Source organism: Triticum dicoccoides, chromosome 2B (genome assembly GCF_002162155.2).
Source record: "Triticum dicoccoides isolate Atlit2015 ecotype Zavitan chromosome 2B, WEW_v2.0, whole genome shotgun sequence".
NCBI classification, from domain to species: domain Eukaryota; kingdom Viridiplantae; phylum Streptophyta; class Magnoliopsida; order Poales; family Poaceae; genus Triticum; species Triticum dicoccoides.
Window position 1 is genome coordinate 704,199,571 of NC_041383.1, and position 8,223 is coordinate 704,207,793.

At 47.0% G+C, this 8,223-nt stretch overlaps 1 protein-coding gene across 1 annotated transcript in view; it reads right to left on the minus strand.

Annotated features, from left to right (window-relative positions):
- Window positions 1-8,223, minus strand: part of LOC119368396 (acidic endochitinase-like) — a 13,162-nt gene that overhangs the window by 3,651 nt on the left and 1,288 nt on the right. The gene's annotated exons all lie outside the window — the stretch shown is intronic.

Below are 8,223 nucleotides of genomic sequence, written 5' to 3' on the forward strand. Positions count from 1 at the left end.
GGTCGAGGCGGAGCTCGCAAGCACAGCGAGGGGTCGAGGGGGAGACGGTGGCTGCGGTGGTGCTCGTCGGTGGCGGCGGGCGCATTCGGTGAGCGAGAGGGAGAGGCGAACAGGGGGGGGAAGAGGGGCACGGGGAGAGGGGAGCGGTGCAGGGGGTGCGTGGCGTCATCCGGGGCGTCGCTGGGGAGGCCAGGGAGGAAGCAGGAGGTGGCTAGGGGGGGAAGCAGGAGGTGGCCGGGGCAGCGTCGGCGAGCGCCACGCCTCGCCTCTGCTCGTCCTCCTGGCAGAGGAGGAAGAGGACAAAGGAGGAGGAGGTGGGCTGGGCCGGCTGGGGGAGCTGGGCCGGCTCTGGTGGGCTGCACGGTGAGGCCAGGTAAGCTCTGTTCTTTTTTTATTTTTTTTCCTGTTCTGTTTGTTTTATTTAATATATTTTGCCACTGTTTTCAATTCCAAAATAATTTCATACAGTGCCAAAACATTCTGAAATATTTTATGTTACCTCTCTGGACTATTCCAAAAGTACATAAAACATTTCAAAGCATTTGAAAATATATTCATTATATATTATGAATATATCCCCAAATTCAAATAGATTATTGATTTAAATTCAGAGACCAAATAATTCCTTAAAAATATTCCAGAATTTTGGTTTGATATATAACTCTTGCCAAAATTCACAAAACTATTTTTAGGGCATTTTGGATTCACAGAATGCAATTTAAAGGGTGCTTGCCCTTCTTTTAATTAGGGTTTTGAGGCTTCTGAATTCCTCAGTTCAAATTTCATTTAAATTTAAACATGATGCAGCAACCAAGCTAGTCCATGGCCAGGGTAAAGCTAGGGATGTGACAACTCGCCCCCACTAAACAAGAATCTCGTCTCGAGATTCAAGCGTAGGGTAAGGTGAAGGTAACGCGGACTAGTATAATCTTCACGATCCAGGGTGCACTTCATAGAAACGTTGATTCAAACACCATCTTTGTCTTGTCGTCTTGCTCTGAGAACTCCAACTAGCATGACAATGAGAGGAAAGGAAAGATCCTAAAAGAATGGTTCTTCTCGAAGGTCGAACAACTCAGGATTAACTCGCGGAATGAGACATAGCAACATCTCTCGGTTGAGACACGAGATACACATCAAGAGGGGTGGAAAGAAACGGATGACGAAGGTTCACTAGGTAGACAACAATTCCACACCTAGGAAGGTGGTAAACGATTGTCAACGTAGCGAGGAGTTGAGTTGCCATGATACCACGACGAAACATCCTGGAGGAGGGTGATTCGTAGATTATTATCTTAAGTGGCAAAAAGAATTACTTTTGATATAGAGATCATTGAGACTCTCTATATCAGCCTAAGGCAAATCACAGCAATCGTTTGGAGGGGGTCGGTAGAATGGCATACTCAAACTTGGATGATGTGGATTACCTTGTTGAAGACAATGTAATGGATGAATTTTGCTTATCACCGGAAATGGAAGAGACCCATGGTAGAATGGCACATTGGCGGTGCAAGCTGGGAACAAAATGCAAATGCTGGGAATGATTCTGGTAACTGGGGAAGAACCCAACAATGGAAAGTGAATTCACTGTTTGAAAAGATCATAGCATTGCCGAGGAAACTGAGAGCAAACCCAGCTAGTGCCGATGATAACACATAGCGCTTGTGCGTGCTCTCAAGAACTTGAGCATTTCCATATTCATCAAGGTTTTACCAACATCCGTGTCAAGGGTCCGGTAACACAACTTACTACCATGATGAATGGTGATGGAGGATGCAGATGCAAAGGAAGATAACACCTTCTCAAATTTCACCCTTGGCGGGGCCAAGGAAATAAAATCTGGATGATCGACCGAGAGACATTTAGCACTCCGCTTCTAATGTTCTCCTTGATGTGCTAGCGTAATCCACCCATAGATATGGGTTGATATCTAGAACATCAAGTAAAAGGTCGGACTTCGGGAGCAATAGAATCCATAAGGAACAGTTTCGGAGGTAAATCCTACGAAATCCTTATGGGGAGGTGGCCAACTTCCTCAACAAGATACTACAATGATAGGTCTTCCGGCTGGGTGTGTTGGCCATGACATCCACTTTACCGGTTATCGGGGGACCAATATTATAGTTCTTGGAAAATGTTCCAACCATCATATCTGCCTGAGATTCAGATCTGGTTGGTGTCAGGATATTCCAGACTCATCGAGTCTAGGAAGGAAAACGAAAGTTTGCAACACAAATCGACGAGATGACGTTGCGAGATTCTCGGGAAATGAACTACGATAGTAAGCTCCAAAACATGAGCTGGTTCTGCTACAAACATGTGAACACGTTGTCCCAGACAAGCATGGCCACGTGGTAGTCTTATAATAAAACACTACCGAGTCCAGGAGGGGAACCATCATCGAGGATATCAAAATCCTTGCATAAGGTATACTCTTAAGAAGGAACTTCTTCTCCTTGAACAAATCAATCAGTGGCTTGGTGTGCTAGGGATACATATAGATTGAAGGTTGCAAGTCTTCAAACCACAGAATTCTTCGCACGTGTGCATGACTGTCTTGCGATGATTCCAGAGGAAGCAACATTGACTTTCTCGAGTCCACGGCGGCAACTTGCATCATATGCACATGAATTAAAGGAAGTCACTACCTTCATCCAAACATATGCTTCATGAGCTAGCATGAACAAATGCTTTCAAAAGTTTCCAACACTAGCTTAATGTTCAACAAAATTATGGAGGAGATAAAGATGTTGTCAATGGGCTCAACAACAATTCATCTAGGTTTCCTTTTAAAAGGAATTCCATAGTTAAGTGAACAAGTGATATCATTGGTCAGACCCAAAAGATATAATGGTGTATGCTCGAGGGATCAACCACGAATAAGACAACATTACGAGCATCGTTGGTACTGATTTGATTTCACGATAGCCCACACTCAAATCAAAGGATTGATAAGACAATAGGTCCAGCAACTGATCACAAGGACCAATCGATGAAGATATCATCTTTCTTCAACACACACTACACAAGAATATCCCTTTGGAATGAACTAAGTCAGACAAGCTTTTATCTTCCAACTCTCCAAGTTGTTGTCTAGCTTAACCAACTAGCTCAGGGATATCTAACACCGATTCTTGGAGAGAAGGTGGTTCACAAGAAAACAACTTGATCACGAACTCAACATAGCGGTCAGGTGACAACCCGGTAACACCTCCAAGAAGATATTTGGAAAGTCACGAACCACCGGTATGTTACTAAGCTCGAGAACAATCTTGCTTTTGAGGGCAAGACGATATGATCAAATGAGTGAGGACTTGACAAGATCCTAACTCATCAATCGAAGGGTGCACCGAAATAAGGACTAGGTAGCACGATCAGTCTTAGAAGGATGATTCAAAAACCAACACGCTAAGAATGAAATTATTGTCCCTTAACTACCAAGCAACGAGGTTGCTGGGAGTATTGATTTCACACATCACAATTCATTTGTCGGTATTCCGGTTGCATCAACACGAGGGCCGAGGAATGAACAGTGATGGCAAGAAGTATCACTGTACCAAGAGTTCATGGGATGGTGTGCAATTCCTATAACAATCTCGATATAAAATATGTAATACTCCAAGGTAGAGCAGAACCAAAAGCTGGATTGGCATTTGATCTGCGGAATACAACTACTTTGACCCAATCCTAGATATGGAAGAGGTACTGGAGTTTGTTTCTCCTAGTCATTCCGGAATAGAATGGCTTGACAGACCACAAGAGTCATAGGCATCAATGAACGAACGCACGCATACTCTTGACTATCAATTGATAGACGAGGGTCAGAATGCAACTAAAGAGAACAACTCAAAGGAACATATAACTTTCTGAGTTGTGGATGCATAGATTAGTATGTCGAACCAAGTTCAACATATTTCTTCCGGATAACCCATGCAGAAAGGTAGAACTGGCAGAGTCACGATTTATGAATGGAGAACTCCTCAAGAGTACTCTAATTGTGATCTTTTGATCCAATAAACATCTGCCATAAGCGGTTCATAGTATTTGAAAGAAGGAAATACCACGGACCTCGAGGACTATCGCAAAGTTACTAATATCCTGAAGGAACTAGCAAACACTATCAACATGAAGTAAGTAGAGTGAATCTCGGGTTCAAGAACCCAGGAACAGAATACCTATTACTAAGTAGCATCACGGGATGCTTTCGAGAATGATGGCCAGAATCATCACACTGGGAACACAAATCATGGCTAAATTACTAGATGATCCCCTGAGACACCTAGGGTCATAATAATTATTCCAACATAAAGGTCGAGGCAGTAGAATACCTCAACTCAACAATTAGTGTGATTGAGCTGGCATAAAGGAGCATCGAAACCAGAGGGAAAGGATTTTGCAAATGCATCAGACTATTTAGAAACCTGGAATGACTCGGACAGCATAACGGCTGTAAATGCTCAGAAAAGATTTGAGACATTCACAAAAATGGTGGCATAACCACTCAGAAGCACAATATCACGGTTTCGAGATCAACAATTAACATACGGAAGCAGTAAAAACTGAACAGAGGCTTAAGTCCAAAAATCTTATAAGTCTACGGATTAGTAACACGTGATCCTGATAGAAAGAAGAGATAGCCTAGTTCTTAATCCCCGTAGAAGAGATGATGATGACTCAGATCAGAAGGCATAAGGTGTAAGGAGTAAAAAGAGCCTTACGTTCCATCCCACAATCAATTCCCTTATATAACTAAAGAATTTCTAGACTCAACTTCGACCAGTTTGGCTTGGTAATCCTACAGGCAGTCAAGCTCTGATACCAACGCTGTCAGGACCCCGACTCGATGTCACATCGATCTAGCCGGTAACACCTCATATCACTTTGCGGCCTCACGCACGGTATCCCCACGGGTGTCGCCTTACCTTTGCCCGGGACCGTTTGCGCCTTTTGGCTCACGTATATGATAGTGTCGCTAGCATCCATATGATAAAGAGCCCGGGCTGACATGACTAGTCGTAAACCCAAAGTGGCACAGACTTACAGGGACAGGCATCCATGACCCAGCTTCGAACGTGTCGGTCATCAGCAAGTGGGTCCGGGCTGTAGCACTGGGCTAGCAGGACTCCGGTAAACCGGGCTGTAGCGGCTAACAGGACTCCGGTACTCAAAGCGTGACATTTCCCCGAAGGGACAGACACAGGAACGAAGAAGGACACATGCCGGCCAGCCTAAGTGTTCCGGAGCAGTAGCAAGCTACCATGGCTCAGTGAAACACTAGGAGACATTTCCCGGTAAGAGAGGCTACTAAAGATAAACAACTAGATGGTCAGATCCCACACATACCAGGCATTTCAATAACATACACACAATATGCTCGATATGTGCAATACAACATGGCATCACAAAATGACTCTACGACTCAAGTAATTTATTCAATAGGCTCCGAGGAGCGAGATATTACAATCATGGGTCTCATGACCCAACAATCAGAGCATACAAGTCAAAACACAAGCGGAAGCTATCATGTCTGAGTACAGACATCTATAAATGAAAAAGGCTGAGAAGCCTGACTATATATCAGATCCTGCCGAGGGCACAAGATCGTAGCTAAGGTAACAAGCTAAACGTCGAAGTCCACGCGAAACTACTAGTGAGACCGAAGTCTCTCTGCAAAACATAAAATAGGCAAACGTGAGTACAAATGTACCCAGCAAGACTTACATCAGATCTATCTACATATGCATCATTATCAACAAGGGGGTGGAGGGGTTTGACTGCAGCAAGCCAGCTTTGACTCGGTGGCTATCCTAAACTACGACTGCAAGCGACTCTTTTGAGGTGGCGCACACGAGTCCACATATTCACCAACCAATACACCACTATGGATCCGCTCCCGTCTCCCTACGAGAACGCCATCCATAGCACTCACGCTTATCTTGCGTATTTTAGAGTATCCACTCTCACTTGTCTATGAACTGATATAAGCAACCCAGAAGTCCTTTTCCGTGGACACGGCTATTCGAATAGATTAGGTTAACCCTGCAGGGGTGTACTTCTTCACACACGCTCTCACCACTTACCGCCGTTTACACGACATGTACTCGGCAACCTTCAAGCGGAAGCCCAACGTGGGTGTCGGCCACGACCTACCTAATCACCTAAGTCTCTAGTCCAGGTTTATCGCCTATTCGGGTTCCATCCATGAGGAGATCCGGCCGGAGTTTCGCTCACAGCCCCAAACGATGTGAACAGGGTTCCCGAGACACCAAACGGGCGCCCGGTACACCGTGCCACGTGCCTACCGCATCACAGCCCACCCCTACGGTCAGCGCTGCGCACGGCCTCCAGCATACTACAAACACCAGAAACTACTTGCAACTCCTGGACAGAGGACAAGGGTGATCAAGAAGCTGAGAGGGTCCATTGGTTTCGGGCCCAATGCGTGGTAGTAGCTGAATCATGGATCACAAACACAGAACTCAGTTCCTGAGGACGGCTGCAATGAGACAACCCACCATGTACTCCTACATGGCCTCTCACCGCTACCTTTACCAAATCGTGTTCACACGCTTAGCTCACACACCGTAGGACATGTTCACACACCCCTGATTCATCCCCGATGAATCAGACCTGACTCAACTCTAAGCGATAGCAGGCATGACAAACAAACATGAATGAGTAGGCACATCAGGGCTCAAACAACTCCTACTCATGCTAGTGGGTTTCATCTATTTACTGTGGCAATGACAGGTCATCCAAAGGATAAAGGGGTTCAGCTACCGCAGCAAGTAACAGATAAATCGGTGTTGTCCTAATGCATTAAAAGAGAGCAGGAGCGAGAGAGTAGGATTGTATCGGAATGAACAAGGGGGTTTTGCTTGCCTGGCACTTCTGAAGATAATATAGCTCTTCATCGGTGTCATCGATCACATCGGCGGTACACGTCTATCGAGAGGGGACAATTACCGGCAAATACAGAAAAACACGATCAATGCAATGCACAATATGATGCATGATCATGACATGGCAAAATGGATGTGTTTTGGGCTAATGCAACTAGCAACAGATTAAATGAAGTTGGTTTGAATATAAGATTCAAATTCAACTCCATATGTGATTATTCAAATGCCATTTAATTGATTTGTGCTAAACAGCAGCTATAAGTTGTTCTAACATGCATGAAAATGGTACAGATGGATTCCTTGAATTTTTCTGATAATTTTTCATATATAATTTATTTAATTTGGAGTTACGGTTAATTTTCTATGATTTATTGAAGTTTTAGTTATTTTCTGGAATTTCAGAATTAAGTTAAATCCAGAAAATGAGTTATGACATCAGCACTGCGTCATGCTTGCATCAGCAAGTCAACAGGGCTGCCCCGGGTCAAACCTGACGTTGGGGTCCACACGTCAGTGACACAGGGACTAATCCCGCGTTGACCCGGGCTGGTTAGCTTTGACTAAGCCCTGGGGCCCACTTGTCAGCGTCAGTAGGTGGGGGGTTAGTGACTAATTAACTAAGCCACGTCGACTTCGCCGGAGTTCGGCCGGCGACGACCAAAACTGCGGCGGGAGCTCGCCGGACTTGAGCTACAGGCGGCGGCTGGACTCGCGGAGACCACCGGGGCGTAGCCCGTGCTCTTCCGCATCCAACGGAGCAGGAAGGAGCGGACGGGGTGCGCTGTACTCGCCGGAGTCGAGCTCGCGGCGGCGGCCGGAGCTCGGGCAATAGCGGAGATGGCGCTATGGTGCATGGGAGGAGGGGCTGGTGGGCGCTACGGGCTCCTGGGAGTTCTCTGAGCACAGCGGTGTGCTCGGATTCGAGCTGTGGTGGCTCTAGCCACGCCGGCGATGAGGCGCGGCGGCGGCGAGCTTCGGGCACGGCAGCGCTAGCGCTAGGGAGCGTGCGGAGCGACGGGAAAAAGGGGCGAACGGCAGAGGAGCTCACCGCGGTTCCGCAGGGTTGGTCAGTGGGCTCGGGGATGTCCTGTCGGCGGCGAATCGAACGGCGGCGAGCTTCGGTGGCCGGCGACGGAACGGCGATGGTGGCGGCGTTGCGGGGCTTCCGGAGGGCCGTGGGTCGGTGGGGAGGAAGGAGGGGGTCGAGGCGGAGCTCGCAAGCACAGCGAGGGGTCGAGGGGGAGACGGTGGCTGCGGTGGTGCTCGTCGGTGGCGGCGGGCGCATTCGGTGAGCGAGAGGGAGAGGCGAACAGGGGGGAAG